The following is an 18,486-nucleotide window of genomic DNA, read 5'->3' as shown; positions in this document are numbered from 1 at the left end:
CAATGTTTGCTTTTCCAGGATGGTAATTCAATTCGAAATCATAGTCCTTCAGAAGCTCCATAGAGATAATGCCTCCAGATTTTTAGAGAAAACGTAATAGCAGCAAGTTCTAAATCGTAAGTCGGATAATTCATCTCATGCGGCCTTAATTTCCGTGAGGCGTATGCTACAACATTCTGGTGCTGTATCAGAACGCACCCTAAACCCTTTAATGATGCATCACAGTACACTTCAAATAGTTCACTTGGCTCAGGAAATACCAACACGGGTGCAGTAGTCAACCTTTGCTTCAATACTTGAAAACTCTCTTCACACTCTGAAGTCCAGACAAAAGGCGTATTCTTCCTAGTCAGCTTAGTTAAAGGTAAGGCGAGCTGTGAAAACCCCTTAATGAATCTTCGATAATACCCCGCCAAACCTAGGAAACTCCTAATCTCTGTTACTGAAGTTGGTCACTCCTATTTCATTACTACTTCCACCTTAGCAGGATCCACAGCTATTCCCTGCTTGCTCACTACATGACCGAGAAACTTTACCTCACTCTTCCAGAACTCGCATTTAGATAACTTAGCATATAACTTCCTGTCTTTTAGAATTTGCAGCACAGTTCGCAAGTGATCAGCATGCTCCTCCTCAGTCTTAGAGTAAACAAGAATATCATCAATGAAAACAATGACAAACTTATCTAGGTACTGCTAGAAAATCATGTTCATATAATCCATGAATACTGCCGGAGCATTAGTCAATCCAAAACACATCACCGTATACTCATAATGTCTATAACGTGTCCTGAAAGCAGTTTTTAGAATATCTTCATCTCTAACCCTTATCTAATGATACCCGGATCTCAAATCACTCTTTGAAAACACACCGGCACCCTGTAAGTGATCCATTAGGTCGTCGATTCTAGGTAGCAGATATTTATTCTTCAGTGATGTTATTCAATTGCCGATAATCGATACACAAACACATACTTCTGTCCTTCTTCTTTACCAGTAACACTGGCACTCTGATAAATCCCAATTTTGTGGTTTATCTTGTGCTTATTTTAGGGGATTTTATCACCTTTTCCCACAGTTATTCAATGAAATAGCATAGTTTTGTAATTCTCTCTTAATTTATGCTTAAGTGTAAAAACATGCTTTTTAGGCCCTTAGATTGGTGATTTTAATTCACTTTAATTCCATTCGATGTCTTGATGTGTTTGTTGAGTGATTTCAGACTCATAAGGCAAGTATTGGATGGAAGAAATGAAGAGGAAAGCATGCAAGTGGAGAATTCATAAAGAAATGAGCAAAATGGAGAATTAAGGGCCACGCGCACGCGTCAAGCACGCATATGCGTGAGTGGAGGTTTTTGCCATCGATGCGCACGCGTCACCCACGCTCGCACGTGACTCACTTAAAGGAAAAATGCTGAGGGCGATTTCTGAGCTGCCCAGGCCCAAATCCAACTTGTTTCTGAGAGTATTTGATGCAGAATTGAAGATTGAGCAAAGGGGGGAGCACTTAGTTAGTCAACATGAGCCTTTAGTTAGTTTTCTAGAGAGAGAAACTCCCTCTTCTCTCTAGAATTAGGTTAGGATTAGGCTAAGCTCTCTTAGATCTAGGTCCAATTTCATGTTTTCATCTTGTTTTCTTTATGATTTCTTGTTTCTACACTCTAATTCTCTTAGTTCTCTTGTCAATTTTACTTTTATGCCTCTTTTATGTTCACGCACTCATGTTGGATTTGGATCTCTTTTGATGAAATTTGATGTTGATGTTCTTTTATTGTTGATTTGAGTTGTTGATCTTGTTTCCTTGCAATTGGTAGTTGGTAGATTTATATTTCTTGCACTTTTACTATGCTTTCCTTTTATGCCTTCCAAGTGTTTGACAAAATGCTTGGTTGGATGTTAGAGTAGACTTTTGAGAATTCTTGGCTTGGAAAGAGTAATTAGGCAATCTTGAGTCATGAATACCCAACTCATGTTGGTGATCTAGAGTTGTTAGCTAATATTATTTCCATTGACGCTAATCTCTTGCTAATTCAATTAGTAAGTGATTAGGACTTTTGGATTGAGATTAGCTAGTCTTATTAGACTTTCTTCGAGTATAAGGATAACATGATACCTTCCTCCATCGTCGGGGATGACGTAATAAGATAAATTCTTGTTTAGTATTGTGATATGATTAACTAGTCATGTTTGACTTTCTCCCTATGTAAAGATGACATGATACCTTCTTCCATTTGTTCGAGTTAACTAAGTAAGATGAATTAATCATTGCATGACTAGGATAGAAAGCCTACATTCTCAATTCTTGCCATGAATGTCTCTCTTTATTAATTGCCTCTCTTTATTACTTGTCTTCTTTAAATGCTTGCTTGAGTTACTCTTCTTGTCATTTAAATTCTTGCACATTTAACTTCTTGCCCTTTTATCAATCAAAGCCCCTTTGTTCCTTTGATGAGCGGATAATTTATACGCTTTTTGGCATTATTTTTACATAGTTTTTAGTATGATTTAGTTAGTTTTTAATATATTTTTATTAGTTTTTAAATAAAAATCATGTTTCTGGAATTTACTATGAGTTTGTGTATTTTTCTGTGATTTCAGGTAATTTCTGACTGAAATTGAGGGACTTGAGCAAAAATCTGATTCAGAGGCTGAAGAAGGATTGCGGATGCTGTTGGATTTTGACCTCCCTGTACTCAAAGTGGATTTTCTAGAGCTACAGTAGTCCAAATGGCGCGCTCTCAACTGCGTTAGAAAGTAGACATCCAGGGCTTTCCAGAAATATATAATAGTCCATACTTTACCCAAGTTTAGATGACGCAAACTGGCGTTCAACGCCAGCTTTCTGCCCTATTCTGGCGTTAAACGCCAGAAACAAGTTGCAAAGCAGAGTTAAACGCCAGAAACAAGTTACAAACTGGCGTTCAACTCCAAGAAAGACCTCTACACATGAAAGCTTCAATGCTCAGCCCAAACACACACCAAGTGGGCCCGAAAGTGGATTTCTGCATCATTTACTCATTTCTGTAAACCCTAGTTACTAGTGTAGTATAAAAACTACTTTTAGTGATTTATTTCACATCTCTGGAACACATTATGTAACTTTTACATTCTGAGACCTCCATGGGAGGCTGGCCACCCGGCCATGTCTACCCTATTTTCACTTATGTATTTTCAACGGTAGAGTTTCTGCACATTATACATTAAGGTGTGGAGCTCTGTTGTTCCTCATGAATTAATGCAAAGTACTATTATTTTTCTATTCAATTCAAGCCTATTTCTTCTCTAAGATATTCATTAGCACACAAGAACATGATGAATGTGATGATTATGTGACGCTCATCACCATTCTCACTTATGAATGTGTGCCTGACAAACACTTCCGTTCTACATGCAAACAAGCTTGAATGCATATCTCTTAGCCTCCTGATCTACGATCAGAGTCTTCGTGGTATAGGCTAGAATTATTGGTGGCCATTCTTGAGATCTGAAAAGTCTAAACCTTGTCTATGGTATTCTGAGTAGGATCTGGGAAGGGATGGCTGTGACGAGCTTCAAACTCGCGAGTGCTGGGTGTAGTGACAGACGCAAAAGGATTACTGAATCCTATTCCAGCATGATCGAGAACCGACAGATGATTAGCCGTGCGGTGACAGCGCATTTGGACCATTTTCACTGAGAGGACGGGATGTAGCCATTGACAACGGTGATGCCCAACATACAACTTGCCATGGAAAGGAGTATGAAAGATTGGATGAAAGCAGTAGGAAAGCGAAGATTCAGAAGGAACTAAGCATCTCTATACGCTTATCTGAAATTCTCACCAATGAATTACATAAGTATCTCTATCATTATTTTACGTTTTATTTATCTTTTAATTATTAAAACTCTATAACCATTTGAATCCGCCTGACTGAGATTTACAAGGTGACCATAGCTTGCTTCAAGCTGACAATCTCCGTGGGATCGACCCTTACTCACGTAAGGTTTATTACTTGGACGACCCAGTGCACTTGCTGGTTAGTTGTGCGAAGTTATGACAAAGAACTAAGATTATGAATGTGCGTATAAAGTTTTTGGCGCCGTTACCAAGGAATTAACGATCACGATTTCGTGCACCAAGTTTTTGGTGCCGTTGCCGAGGATTGTTCGAGTTTGGACAACTGACGGTTCATCTTATTGCTCAGATTAGGTAATTTTCTTTTTGTTTTATTTTCAAAAAATTTTTCAAAAATCTTTCAAAAATTTTTCCTCTGTTTTCGAAAAAAAAATATTTTTCTTCAGAAATATTGAGAATGAATTCTAGAGTTTCAAGATAACATGTTGAAGCCTGGCTGGCTGTAAAGCCATGTCTAAATTCTTTTAGACTGAGGCTTCTTTTTCACATGCTTGAACTATGTATGCTGAAGCTTGGCTGGCCATTGGCCATGTCTAGTGTTTTAGACCGAAGCTTTCATGAAAAGCTTGGCTGACTATTAAGCCATGTCTAATTCCTGGACTGGAGCTTTAGACTAACGTTGAAAGATTCCTGGAATCCTTATTAAAATTTTTGAATTTCTTATTTTCTTTTTCCAATATAATTTCGAAAAATACCAAAAAAAAAAGACCCAAAAAAAATAATTTTGTGTTTCTTGTTTGAGTCTAGTGTCAAGTCATAAGTTTGGTGTCAATTGCATGTTTATCTCTTTCTTGCATTTTTCGAAAATTCATGCATTGCATTCTTCATGATCTTCAAGTTGTTCTTGATGAATCCTCTTGTTTGATCTTCATATTTTCTTGTTGTATGTTGCATCTTATTTTTCATATGCATTCTTGCATTCATAGTGTCTAAAAATTAAAAATTTCTAAGTTTGGTGTCTTGCATGTTTTCTTTTCTTGAAAATTTTTCAAAAATAAGTTCTTGATGTTCATCATGATCTTCAAAGTGTTCTTGCTGTTCATCTTGACATTCATAGTGTTCTTGCATGCATCATTTGTTTTGATCCAAAATTTTCATGCATTGAGTCTTTTTGATGTTTTTCTCCCTCATCATTAAAATTCAAAAATAAAAAAATATCTTTTCCTTTTTTCACTCATAAATTTCGAAATCTTTGGGTTGACTTTTTCAAAAATTTTTAAAATTAGTTGTTTCTTGTTAGTCAAGTCAAGATTTCAATTTCAAAAATCTATCTTTCCAAAATCTTTTTCAAAATCAAATCTTTTTCATTTTATTTTCCTTTGTTTTCGAAAATTCTCAAAAATCCTTTTCAAAGTTTTTCAAAATCTTTTTCCTATTTTCACTTCATATTTTCGAAAATTGCTTTGACAATTAATGTTTTGATTCAAAAAATTTCAAGTTTGTTACTTTCTTGTTAAGAAAGATTCAAACTTTAAACTCTAGAATCATATCTTGTGATTTCTTGTGAGTCAAGTCATTAATTGTGATTTAAAAAAAATCAAATCTTTTTCAAAATAAATTTCAAATCATATCTTTTTAAAACCATATCTTTTCAAAATCATATCTTTTCAAAATATCTTTTTCCAACTTCATATCTTTTTAAAATTAATTTCAAAATCTTTTTCAAAACCACCTAACTATTTCTCTCTCCTAATTTTCGAAAATCACCTCCCTCTTTTTCAAAAATTTTTTTAATTAATTAATTGTTTCTTCTAACTTTTTTGAATTCTAATTAATAAATAAAAGAAAAACAAAAATATTTTTCTTTTTTTCTTCTTCTAATTTTCGAAATTCTCTCTCCCTCATCTCTTTCTAATTATTTTATTTATCTACTAACACTTCTCTTCTTTTTAAAAATTCGAACCCTCTCCCTCTTTCTGTGTTCGAATTCTTTTTCTTCTCTTCTCTTCTACTCATATAAAGAAACCTCTCTACTGTGGCAAAGAGGATCCCTATTATTTTCTGTTCCCTTCTTTTTCATTTGAGTAGGAGCAAGGATAAGAACATTCTTGTTGAAGCAGATCCTGAACCTGAAAGGACTCTGAAGAAGAAACTAAGAGAAGCTAAAATACAACAATCCAGAGAAAACCTTACAGAGAATTTTCGAAAAAGAAGGAGACATGGTCGAACCCAACAACAATGCAAGGAAGATGCTTGGTGACTTTACTGCACCAAACTCCAACTTACATGGAAGAAGCATCTCAATCCCTGCCATTGGAGCAAACAATTTTGAGCTAAAGCCTCAATTAGTTTCTCTGATGCAACAGAATTGCAAGTTTCATGGACTTCCATCAGACGATCCTTTTCAGTACTTAACTGAATTCTTGCAAATCTATGATACTGTTAAGACCAATGGGGTTGATCCCGAGGTCTACAGGCTTATGCTTTTCCCATTTGCTATAAGAGACAGAGCTAGAATATGGTTGGACTCTCAACCTAAAGATAGCCTGAACTCTTGGGATAAGCTGGTCACGGCTTTCTTAGCCAAGTTCTTTCCTCCTCAAAAGCTTAGCAAACTTAGAGTGGATGTTCAAACCTTCAAACAGAACGAAGGTGAATCCCTCTATGAAGCTTGGGAGAGATACAAGCAACTGACCAAAAAGTGTCCTTTTGACATGCTTTCAGAATGGACCATCCTGGATATATTCTATGATGGTTTGTCTGAATTATCAAAGATGTCATTGGACCATTCTGCAGGTGGATCTATTCACCTAAAGAAAACACCTGCAGAAGCTCAGGAACTCATTGACATGGTTGCAAAAAACCAGTTCATGTACACTTCTGAAAGGAATCCTTTGAGTAATGGGACGCCTCAGAGGAAGGGAGTTCTTGAAAGATACTCTGAATGCCATATTGGCTCAGAATAAAATATTGACTCAGCAAGTCAATATGATTTCTCAGAGTCTGGATGGATTGCAAGCTGCATCCAACAGTACTAAAGAGGCATCTTCTGAAGAAGAGGCTTATGATCTTGAGAACTCTGCAATAGCAGAGGTGAATTACATGGGGGAACCCTATGGAAACACCTATAATCCCTCATGGAGAAATCATCCAAATTTATCATGGAAGGATCAACAAAAGCCTCAACAAGGCTTTAATAATGGTGGAAGAAACAGATTTAGCAATAGCAAGCCTTTTCCATCATCCACTCAGCAACAGATAGAGAATTCTGAGCAGAATCCATCTAGCTTAGCAAATATAGTCTCTGATCTATCTAAGGCCACTCTAAGTTTCATGAATGAAACAAGATCCTCCATTAGAAATTTGGAGGCACAAGTGGGCCAGCTGAGTAAAAGAGTCACTGAAACTCCTCCTAGTACTCTCCCAAGCAATACAGAAGAGAATCCAAAAAGAGAGTGTAAGGCCATTACCTTACTTGGTGTGGCTGAACCCAGAGAGGAGGAGAAGGACGTGAATCCTAGTGAGGAAGACTTCCTGGGATGTTCACTAACCAATAAGGAGTTTCCCTTTGAGGAACCAAAGGAATCTGAGGCTCAACTAGAGACTATAGAGATTCTATTGAACCTCCTTTTACCATTCATGAGCTCTGATGACTATTCTTCCTCTGAAGAGGATGAAGACATCAGTGAAGAGCAGGTTGCTAAATATCTAGGAGCCATCATGAAGTTGAATGTCAGTTTATTTGGTAATGATACTTGGGAGGATGAACCCCCCTTGTTCTCCAATGAACTCAGTGCATTGATAAGGCAGACATTGCCTCAGAAGAAACCAAATCCCGAAAAGTTCTTCATACCTTGTACCATAGGCACCATGACCTTTGAGAAGGCTCTGTGTGACCTTGGGTCAGGGATAAACCTCATGCCACTCTCTGTAACGGAGAAACTAGAAATCTTTGAGGTACAAGCTGCAAGAATCTCACTAGAGATGGCAAACAAATCAATGAAATAGGCTTATGGATTAGTAGAGGACTTGTTAGTAAAGGTTGAAGACTTTTACATCCCTGCTGATTTCATAATCCTAGACACTGGAAAGGATGAGGATGAATCCATCATCCTTGGAAGACCCTTCCTAGCCACAGCAAAAGCTGTGATTGATGTGAACAGAGGAGAGTTGGTCCTTCAACTAAATAAGGACAACCTTGTGTTTAAAACTCAAGGATCTCCTTCTGTAACCATGGAGAGGAAGCATGAAAAGCTTCTCTCACTGCAGAGTCAACCAAAGCCCCCACAGTCAAACTCTAAGTTTGGTGTTGAACCCCCACATTCAAACTCTAAGTTTGGTTTTGGGAGGTCCCAACAATGCTCTGAACATCTGTGAGGCTCCATGAGAGCTCACTGTCAAGCTATTGACTTTAAAGAAGCGCTTGTTGGGAGGCAACCCAATGTTATTTAATTATATCTATTTATTTTTTATTGTTATTTTTTTTAGGTTGATGATCATGTAGAGTCACAAAAACTACTGCAAAATCAAAAACAGCATTAAAAACAGCTCACCCTGGAGGAAGAGCTTACTGGCGTTTAAATGCCAATAAGAAGCATCAAACTGGCGTTTAACGCCAGAAAGAAGCATCAAGATGGCGTTAAATGCCAGAAACAAGCACCAGGCTGGCGTTTAACGCCAGAACAGAGCATGGAATTGGCATTAAATGCCAGAAACAAGCAGTAAGCTGGCGTTTAATGCCAGACATACATTCTAAGGGTGTTTTGCACGCCTAATTGGAGCAGGGATGCTAAGTCTTTGACCCCACTGGATCTGTGGACCCCACAGGATCCCCACCTACCCCACCTCTTCTTCCCTCATCTTCACACCTTTTTATAACTCTCTTCCCCAAATACCCTTCACCAATCACCTCCATACCTCTTCCCTAAATACCCTTAACCACTCACATCCATCCACTTTTCCCCATAAACCCCACCTACCTCCAAAATTCAAATTCTTTTCCCTCCCAAACCCAACCCTAATGGTCGAAACCTACCCACCTACCCCACCCCTATATAAACCCCTCAACACTACTCCATTTTCACACATTACAACCACCACTTCTCCTCCTTGGCCGAATACACCTTCTCCCTCCATCTCCTCCATTTTCTTCTTCTTCTACTACTTCCTTTCTTCTTTTGCTCGGGGATGAGAAAACCTTTTAAGTTTGGTGTGGTAAAAGCATTGCTTTTTGTTTTTCCATAACCATCAATGGCACCTAAGGCCAGAGAAACCTCAAGAAAGAGGAAAGGGAAGGCAATTGCTTCCACCTCTGAGTCATGGGAGATGGAGAGATTCATCTGAAAGGTCCATCAAGACCACTTCTATGAAGTTGTGGCCAAGAAAAAGGTAATCCCTGTGGTTCCTTTTAAGCTCAAAAAGAGCGAATATCCGGAGATCCGACAAGAGATTAGAAGAAGAGGATGGGAAGTTCTCTCTAATCCTATTCAACAAGTCGGGATCTTAATGGTTCAAGAGTTCTATGCAAACGCATGGATCACTAGGAACCATGATCAAAGTAGGAACCCAAATCCAAATAATTGGCTTACAATGGTTCGGGGGAAATACTTAGATTTCAGTCCGGAAAATGTAAGGTTGGCGTTCAACTTGCCAATGATGCAAGAAAATGCACGCCCCTACACTAGAAGGGTCAACTTTGATCAAAGGTTGGACCAAGTCCTCATGAACATATGTGTGGAAGGAGCTCAATGAAAAGTTGACTCAAGAGGCAAGCCAGTTCAATTGAGAAGACCGGACCTTAAGCCTGTAGCTAGAGGATGGTTGGAGTTCATCCAATGCTCAATTATTCCTACTAGCAACCGGTCTGAAGTTACTGTAGACCGGGCCATCATGATCCATAGTATCATGATTAGGGAAGAAGTGGAAGTTCATGAGATTATACCTCAAGAATTCTACAAGGTGGCTGACAAGTCATCTACTTTAGCAAGGTTAGCCTTTCCTCACCATATTTGCCACCTCTGCAATTCAGTTGGAATTGACATACAGGGAGATATCCTCATTGATGAGGACAAGCCCATCACTAAGAAAAGGATGGAGCAAACAAGAGATCATGGACCTCAATAAGAGCATGATGAAATTCCTCACCATGAAATCCCTGAGATGCCTCAAGGGATGTACTTCCCTCCACAGAACTATTGGGAGCAAATCAATACCTCCCTAGGAGAATTAAGTTCCAACATGGGACAACTAAAGATGGAATTTATGTTTAGACGTAATTTGATGTGTTTCAGATTTATGAATGCTTTTAATTGGTAACGCTTAATTATTTGAGTAGATTCTCTTCCCTTTTCGCTTTGGTTGAGTAATTGGTAACGCTTGAGTTGTCAAATAAAGCAGTGGTTGAAATTGGGAGTTGCTCCAATAACTCTAGTCTTTCCATAGGAATTGACTAGGACTTGAGGATCAAACTAATTAGTCCACTTGATTTACCTTCATAGTTAGAGGTTAACAAAGTGGGATTAAAATCCAATTCTCATCACAATTGATAAGGATAACTAGGATATGACTTCTAGTTCTAATACCTTGCCAAGAGTTTATTTTATTATTACTATTTTATTTTTCTTATTATTTAACATACTTCTTCCTTACTTTCAAAATCCCCAATTTACAAGACTCATAACCAATAATAAGAATACCTCCCTGCAATTCCTTGAGAAGACGACCCGAGGTTTAAATACTCGGTTATCAATTTTAAAGGGGTTTGTTACTTGTGACAACCAAAACGTTTGTAAGAAAGGACTTTTGTTGGTTTGGAAGCTATACCTGCAACGAGGATTTATCTGCAAATTTCTAGACCACGCAAAAGTTCTCTCTTCAAAATGGCGCCGTTGCCGGGGAACTGCAAACGTGTGCCTTATTATTATTGGTTATTGTAAATATTTTTCAAAAAAAAAATAATTTTCATATTTTTATTTTAAAATTTTTTTTATCTTATCTTATCTTAGTTTTAAATTTCAAAATTCAATTTTTTTTCAAAAAAAAAAAATCATATCTCTTTCAAAAATCTTATCTTATCTTATTTCAAATTCAAATTTCAAATTTCAAATCTTTTCTCTTATTTTATTTTATTTTATTTTATTTTCCTTTGCTTGTTTATTTGTTTTTATTTTTTAATTTTTATTAGTTACTATGAATTCTCACCCCTATCGCTTTGAGTTTGGTTCCAATGCTGTTGCAAGGAATGGAAATTATAACAGGAACATGTATCAAGGTCAAAACAATCAGAGATGGAAGGAGCCACGAGGATCTGATCAACCCTTTAGGCAACAACACCTTCCAAAATACCATGGACAACGACCATTCAACAATGCATGTCAAGACAATAGTTATGGTGGACCCCTTCATGACAACCATCACCCACCAAATCACTATGGTCAAAAACCATTCCGAGGTGCATACCAAGATGATAGATATGATGGACCCCCATCATATGCTTATGAACCACCTCCCCAACATACCTTTGAACCACCAAACTCACAAGCCCCTTTACACCATTTACCTCCATATGACCCTAACCCACATCCACCAAACCAACCACCCTATGAACCAAATGAACCATACATAGATCTACCCCAACCTCCATTGGATAACAATACACTCATCTCTAACATTATTGGTCTCACCTCTACACTCCAAAATCTTATATCCCGCATGAACCAACCCTCTACCTCCAATATTCAACCCTCAAGCTCTAGTGCACTTCCTTTTCAACCATATAATGATCTTTTCATCCCATCACCACCCTCCATGGAAGAGCACCCACATCCATCAATCCAAGAGCAAGATGATCCCAATTATGCTATTGATATGGAACAGGAAAGAAGGAATCATCTTCGCGAATCCATACTTCATAAGGAGCTAGAGGAGGCCCTACGGGTAAAGGTAGGAGAGACCCTTGAAGATGAAGGAGTAGTTGAAAGGTGTTGTCATGGAAAGAAAATCATCGAGGATGAGTACGATTTTATACTTAAACAGCTGGCCAAAGCAGCAATTATTAAAAAGGAAGAAGTGGTTGTAGACTTAAGAGATGCTGTACCTCCATTGGAAAGTCCAGTCACAGAGCCTCCTTCCATGGTGTTTGATGTTGATCTTGAGGAGGGTGTACAACCTCCAAGGCATACCCTGGTTGAAGACTTGGAAGAGGTTGATCAAGAGATGGAGATTAAAGAAGAAGAAGCACAACCTCCCATGCCCTTGGAAAGTAATGATGAGGAGATTGAATTGGAAGAAAGCTACCAAGAGGAAGAGGTTGAAATTGAAGATGCTTACAATGAGGAGGAAGTTGTCCAAGAAGAGCACAAGGGAGTGGAGCTTAAAATCACCTTGCCAAAGTTACTGGAGACCTCTCCCCAAAGGCCATTACCACCTAATACAACATTCAAGTGGGTAAAATTCATATCCCTTAGCTTTCTCATTCCACTTGAATATGGTTTACTTGAGACAGATGGGCAACTTAGAGCTCTTTGTGGCTTTAAGAGTAAGAGGAAGATGGTTAGTGGTAGGAGTCATCATGCAAGATTCAATATGGTGGAAATCTCAAAGTTTAAATGCAAAGGTTAGTGTAAAGCTCAACTGAATGGGTCTAGGAAGTTATTTGGACGCTTCACTGAGAATTCTAAAGCTAAACCACCTGGATGGAATCATGATAATCAACATGAAGACGGGTGTAGAAATAAGATTTGGGATCCCGGAGGATATTGGAATCACAAACATTGGTGGAGATTCCTGGATGAGTTCAAGCATAAGCCACCATAACAGGAAGCTCATCAAATGTCCAACTTAAGGACTTTAACTAAAAGTGCTAGGTGGGAGATAACCCACCATGGTATGATCGTTCCTTTTTCAATTTTATTTCGTTTGGTTTGTTTTTATTTTATTTTATTTTCATTGAACCTGGAATTATTTATTTCATCTACATTAGCATTGCATTCTGCATACTGCATAAAAAAAATTGCACGCGACGCGACAGCATCGCCGACGCGTCCGCGTCACCAGTGCGTTTGGAAGAAAAGAAACGTGAACAGAGAGTCACGCGAAAGCGTGGCTGGAGGCGTGCCTTTTGCACAAAATTGATCCACGCGACCACGTCGCTGACCCGTCCGCGTCATGTGGGAAAAATGCCTCCCACGCGCCCGCGTCACCAACGCGAATGCGTGGCCCTGTGAAATCGACGTAAAGAGGTGTATGGCAGAAAGTTATGATAGAGTGGGGCTGGAACCATGCTAGCAGCACAAGCCCTACCACGCGAATGCGTGCCCCACGCGTTCGCGTTATTTTTAAAAGAAAGGCCATCCACGCGATCGCGTCAACCACGCGACCGCGTCACCCAAAAATTTGGCGAAAAAAGTTTCGAACAGAGAGTTGTGCGAACGCGAGGCTGCACTCGTGCCAATCGCAAAAATCAGCCCACGCGATCGCGTGACCCACGCGTCCGCGTCACCTGACCTTATCGCGCACCGCGCGAACGCGTGAACCACACGTCCGCGTCGCATGCGTCGCACAACTTATCCAGATCAGTGCCAATTATCTTATCTTTTTTTTCTAATCCTAAATTCTTCTATCTTTTCTTCTTTCTCTCTCCTTTCTTTCTTTCTTTTTCTTCATCTTTTTTAACTTCTCATTCTTCTTATCTTTCATTTTATTTTACTTAATTTATTTGCATATTTCATTCATTGCATCTTAATTTTGTGCATATTTTTATTTTCTTTTCTAAATTAATTATTTTCTCTTTGGTGTTAAAATTTTCTTATTTAAACTGTTGCATCTTCTCTTGAATTATTTTGGGTGCTTAGTGACTTGTGTTATTCTGGTTAGGTAATATTATTTAAATCAATGCCAATCTTTTATACCTGTATTACTTTTGCATTGACATGAATTTATATTATCTTTCCTTACCCACTCTCTTCCCCATTGTTGCAAATTTTTGCACTCTTGATTTGCCATGTACTTCTACTATTTTCTCACTTGCATGTTGTAGCTACCATGTAATTGAGACCCTTATCATCTGGCATTAACACCCACATTTTATTTATTTTCTATCTTTATTTTGGGTTACTTTTCTTCTTTTTCTCTTCTTTCAGGCTGGCCACCGAAGACGGAAAAAGGGAGAAACTTCTAAAAGGGGAGACAAACAAGTCTATCTGCACAATCCTTGAAGAAAAGCATCAGTTGGAACAACCCGTCCACCTGCACATCTCAGCATGCACCGAGGACGGTGAAATCTTTAAGTGTGGGGAGGTCGATACCAATCTCCATGGGTTAGTACCTTCCTGTCTCAACACCAATATTTAAATTTTCTTTGTTAAATTAGTTGTTGCATTTGCATGTTTAATTGCATGTTTGTTTGATTTTATGCATTTCTTCACTACTTGGTTAAAGTAATAAATTTCTTTTTAGGACTCTATTTTTAAAAAATTTCACTAATTTAAATTGAAAATTTTTTTTATGTTAAAACTTGTTTGAAGTTGTATTTGGAACATGAATCATAGCTAAGAACACACAACCTATAAGATTTTGAGCTTATTTATATGGTTACATTATTTAACCATAAATTTTTATTCTTGTGTGTTTTCTTCTCTATAATTGCAATCTTTGCTTTGTTCCATTCTATATGTCCATTATTTAGTGTATTTACATGCTTGCATATGATTGAGGCCATTATTTGTTATTAGCTCACTTATCCCAAATAAGCATACCTTTTACATCACCCTTGTTAGCCACTTTGAACTTTTTAACCCCCTTCTATTTCATAACCACATTACTAGCCTTAAGCAGAAAAACAAAATAAAAATTCCAAGTTGAATCCTTGGTTAGTTTAAGATAGATATTGTGTATAATTTAGGTGTGGAGAATTTTATGGGAACATGGGATGATATGAAAAAATAGGGAATTAAATTGAATTAAATTATTTGAAAATTTGGGAAGCATGCTCATGTGAAATCAAAATAATTAAATTACCATGTGCATTGAATATATATATATATATATATATATATATATATATATATATATATATATATTAAGTAATTAAATAACGGGATACAAAAAAAAAAGAGAGAAGAAAAGAAGAAAAATAATATTATCCCAAATGCAAAATAAAAAGAATCAATGCACATGGGACAAAAATTCAAAAATAAGTTTGATACATGAGCATGTAATACAAAAGTGGGAAAAAAATTGGGTAGCTAGGTAAAGTATTTTAAAATTGTATAAAGTATGTATATGTTAGGTGAGATCTTAGACTAATCAAGGATTCACTTTATAAAGCTCACTTGGCCATACATATATCCTTATCTTTACCTCAGCCCCATTACAACCCAAAAAAGACCTCATGATGTTTGCATTGGTACATTAAATATTTGTTGATTGGTTAGATGAAGAACAAAGTTTTAGAAAGCATGACTAGAGAAGAGTAGAGTAAATTACCCTATACACTTGCGAGACTAGAGTGATATACACTACCAGTGAGGGTTCAGTGCTTAATTCTATGTTCCCTGCTTTCATGAGCTATCTTCTTACAAGTTTACTTGTCTTTTATTATATGATTTGAATTAGTGGAATTTGAATTATTTTTGTCTTGGAGAACTTGTTTACTTTGAACCAAGTAGATAGAAACATCTTAGCATATAGTTGCATTCATATAGATAGGTTGCATTTCATACTTTCTTACTTTCCTCATTCACTTTTATAGCTTCTCTTGAGCTTAGCATGAGGACATGCTAATGTTTAAGTGTGGGGAGGTTGATAAACTACTATTTCATGGTTTATCTTATGCTCAATTGAGTGGTTTTTATCAACTCTTTACCCACTAATTCATACTATTTGCATGGTTTTACATTTTGCTTCCTGATTTTGTGCTATGATTGAAAACATGTTTTCTTTGGTCTTAATTTGCTAAATATTAATCCTCTCTTATTACCATTAGATGCCTTGATATGTGTGCTAAGTGATTTCAGAGCTCAGAGGATGGGAGGAAAGCATGCAAAAGTGGAAGGAATACAAGAAGTTGAAAAAATTGCTAAGCTGTCCAGCCTGACCTCTTCGCACTCAAACGATCATAACTTGAGCTATAGAGGTCCAAATGATGTGGTTTTAGTTGCGTTGGAAAGCTAACATCCGGGGCTTCGATTTGATATATAATTTGCCATAGCTGCCCCGATGCCAGGCGACGCGAACGCGTGGATCACGCGGACGTGTGACATGGCAAAAGTGCAATCCGCACAAACGCATGGACGACGCCTCCGCGTCACTTTGCCGTGACCTGTATGTACCAGAATATGCTGGGGGCGATTTCTGGGCTGTTTTTGACCCAGTTTTCGGCCCAAAAAACACAGATTAGAGGCTATAAAGTGGGAGAATGCATCCATTCATAAAAGAAGCTTTCATATTCACAATTTTAGGATTTAGATGTAGTTTTTAGAGAGAGAGGTTTTCTCCTCTCTCTTAGAATTTAGGATTAGGATTTAGGATTATTTCTTCTTCATCACAGGTTCAATGTTCCTTTAATTTATATTTCTACTTTTACCTTATTGTTTTAATTGATATTTATCTTTTCAATTTAGCTTATAAATCTTTCCATGTTATATTTGAATTTATGTTTAGACGTAATTTGATGTGTTTCAGATTTATGAATGCTTTTAATTGGTAACGCTTAATTATTTGAGTAGATTCTCTTCCCTTTTCGCTTTGGTTGAGTAATTGGTAACGCTTGAGTTGTCAAATAAAGCAGTGGTTAAAATTGGGAGTTGCTCCAATAACTCTAGTCTTTCCATAGGAATTGACTAGGACTTGAGGATCAAACTAATTAGTCCACTTGATTTACCTTCATAGTTAGAGGTTAACAAAGTGGGATTAAAATCCAATTCTCATCACAATTGATAAGGATAACTAGGATAGGACTTTCAGTTCTAATACCTTGCCAAGAGTTTATTTTATTATTACTATTTTATTTTTCTTATTATTTAACATACTTCTTCCTTACTTTCAAAACCCCCAATTTACAAGACTCATAACCAATAATAAGAACACCTCCCTATAATTCCTTGAGAAGAAGACCCGAGGTTTAAATACTCGGTTATCAATTTTAAAGGAGTTTGTTACTTGTGACAACCAAAACGTTTGTAAGAAAGGACTTTTGTTGGTTTAGAAGCTATACCTGCAACGAGGATTTATCTGCAATTTTCTAGACCACGCAAAAGTTCTCTCTTTAGACATGCTTAGTTTGAGTATGGGGAGGTTTGATAAACCCCAATTTTATGGTTTATCTTGTGCTTATTTTAGGGGATTTTATCACCTTTTTCCCATATTTATTCAATGAAATAGCCAGGTTTTGTAATTCTCCCTTAATTTGTGCTTATGTGTAAAAACATGCTTTTTAGGCCCTTAGATTGGTGATTTTAATTCACTTTAATTCCATTCGATGCCTTGATGTGTTTGTTGAGTGATTTCAGGTTCATAAGGCAAGTATTGGATGGAAGAAATGAAGAGAAAAGTATGCAAGTGGAGAATTCATAAAGAAATGAGCAAAATGGAGAATTAAGGGCCACGCGCACGCGTCATGCACGCATACACGTGCATTGAAGATTCGCAAGCCACACACGCGTCAAGCACGCATATGCGTGGGTGGAGGTTTTTGCCATCAACGCGTACGTGTCACCCACACGTACGCGTGACGCTCGCACGTGACTCACTTAAAGGCAAAATGCTGGGGGCGGTTTCTGAGCTGCCCAGGCCCAAATCCAACTTGTTTCTGAGGGTATTTGATGCAGAATTGAAGATTTAGAAAATGGGGGAGCACTTAGTTAGTCAACATGAGCCTTTAGTTAGTTTTCTAGAGAGAGAAGCTCCCTCTTCTATCTAGAATTAGGTTAGGATTAGGCTAATCTCTCTTAGATCTAGGTCTAATTTCATGTTTTTATCTTGTTTTCTTTATGATTTCCTGTTTCTACACTCTAATTTTCTTAGTTCTCTTGTTAATTTTACTTTTATGCCTCTTTTATGTTCATGCACCCATGTTGGATTTGGATCTCTTTTAATGAAATTTGATGTTAATGTTCTTTTATTGTTGATTTGAGTTGTTGATCTTGTTTCCTTGCAATTGGTAGTTGGTAGATTTATATTTGTTGCACTTTTACTATGCTCTCCTTTTATGCCTTCCAAGTGTTTAACAAAATGCTTGGTTGGATGTTAGAGTAGACTTTTGAGCATTCTTGGCTTGGAAAGAGTAATTAGGCAATCTTGAGTCATGAATACCCAACTCATGTTGGTGATCTAGAGTTGTTAGCTAATATTGTTTCCATTGACGCTAATCTCTTGCTAATTCAATTAGTAAGTGATTAGGACTTTTGGATTGAGATTAGCTAGTCTTATTAGACTTTCTTCGAGTGTGAGGATAACATGATACCTTCCTCCATCGTCGGGGATGACGTAATAAGATAAATTCTTGTTTAGTATTGTGATATGATTAACTAGTCTTGTTTGACTTTCTCCCTATGTGAAGATGACATGATACCTTCTTCCATTTGTTGGAGTTAACTAAGTAAGATGAATTAATCATTGCATGACTAGGATAGAAAGCCTACATTCTCAATTC

The 18,486-nt window shown here is 37.3% G+C and overlaps 1 non-coding gene across 1 annotated transcript; it reads right to left on the bottom strand.

The window, feature by feature from the left end:
- Positions 1–6,448: 6,448 nt before the first annotated feature.
- On the bottom strand, positions 6,449–6,556 carry LOC148577046 (small nucleolar RNA R71). The gene has a single exon (XR_015903175.1). It is a non-coding gene; the product is annotated as a small nucleolar RNA R71 (small nucleolar RNA).
- Positions 6,557–18,486: the final 11,930 nt, after the last annotated feature.

This window comes from Arachis ipaensis, chromosome B1 (genome assembly GCF_059453495.1).
Source record: "Arachis ipaensis isolate K30076 ecotype BB chromosome B1, ASM5945349v1, whole genome shotgun sequence".
NCBI lineage: Eukaryota > Viridiplantae > Streptophyta > Magnoliopsida > Fabales > Fabaceae > Arachis > Arachis ipaensis.
The sequence above is the reverse complement of the archived record's forward strand: the minus strand, read 5'-3'. Positions and strand labels throughout refer to the sequence as shown.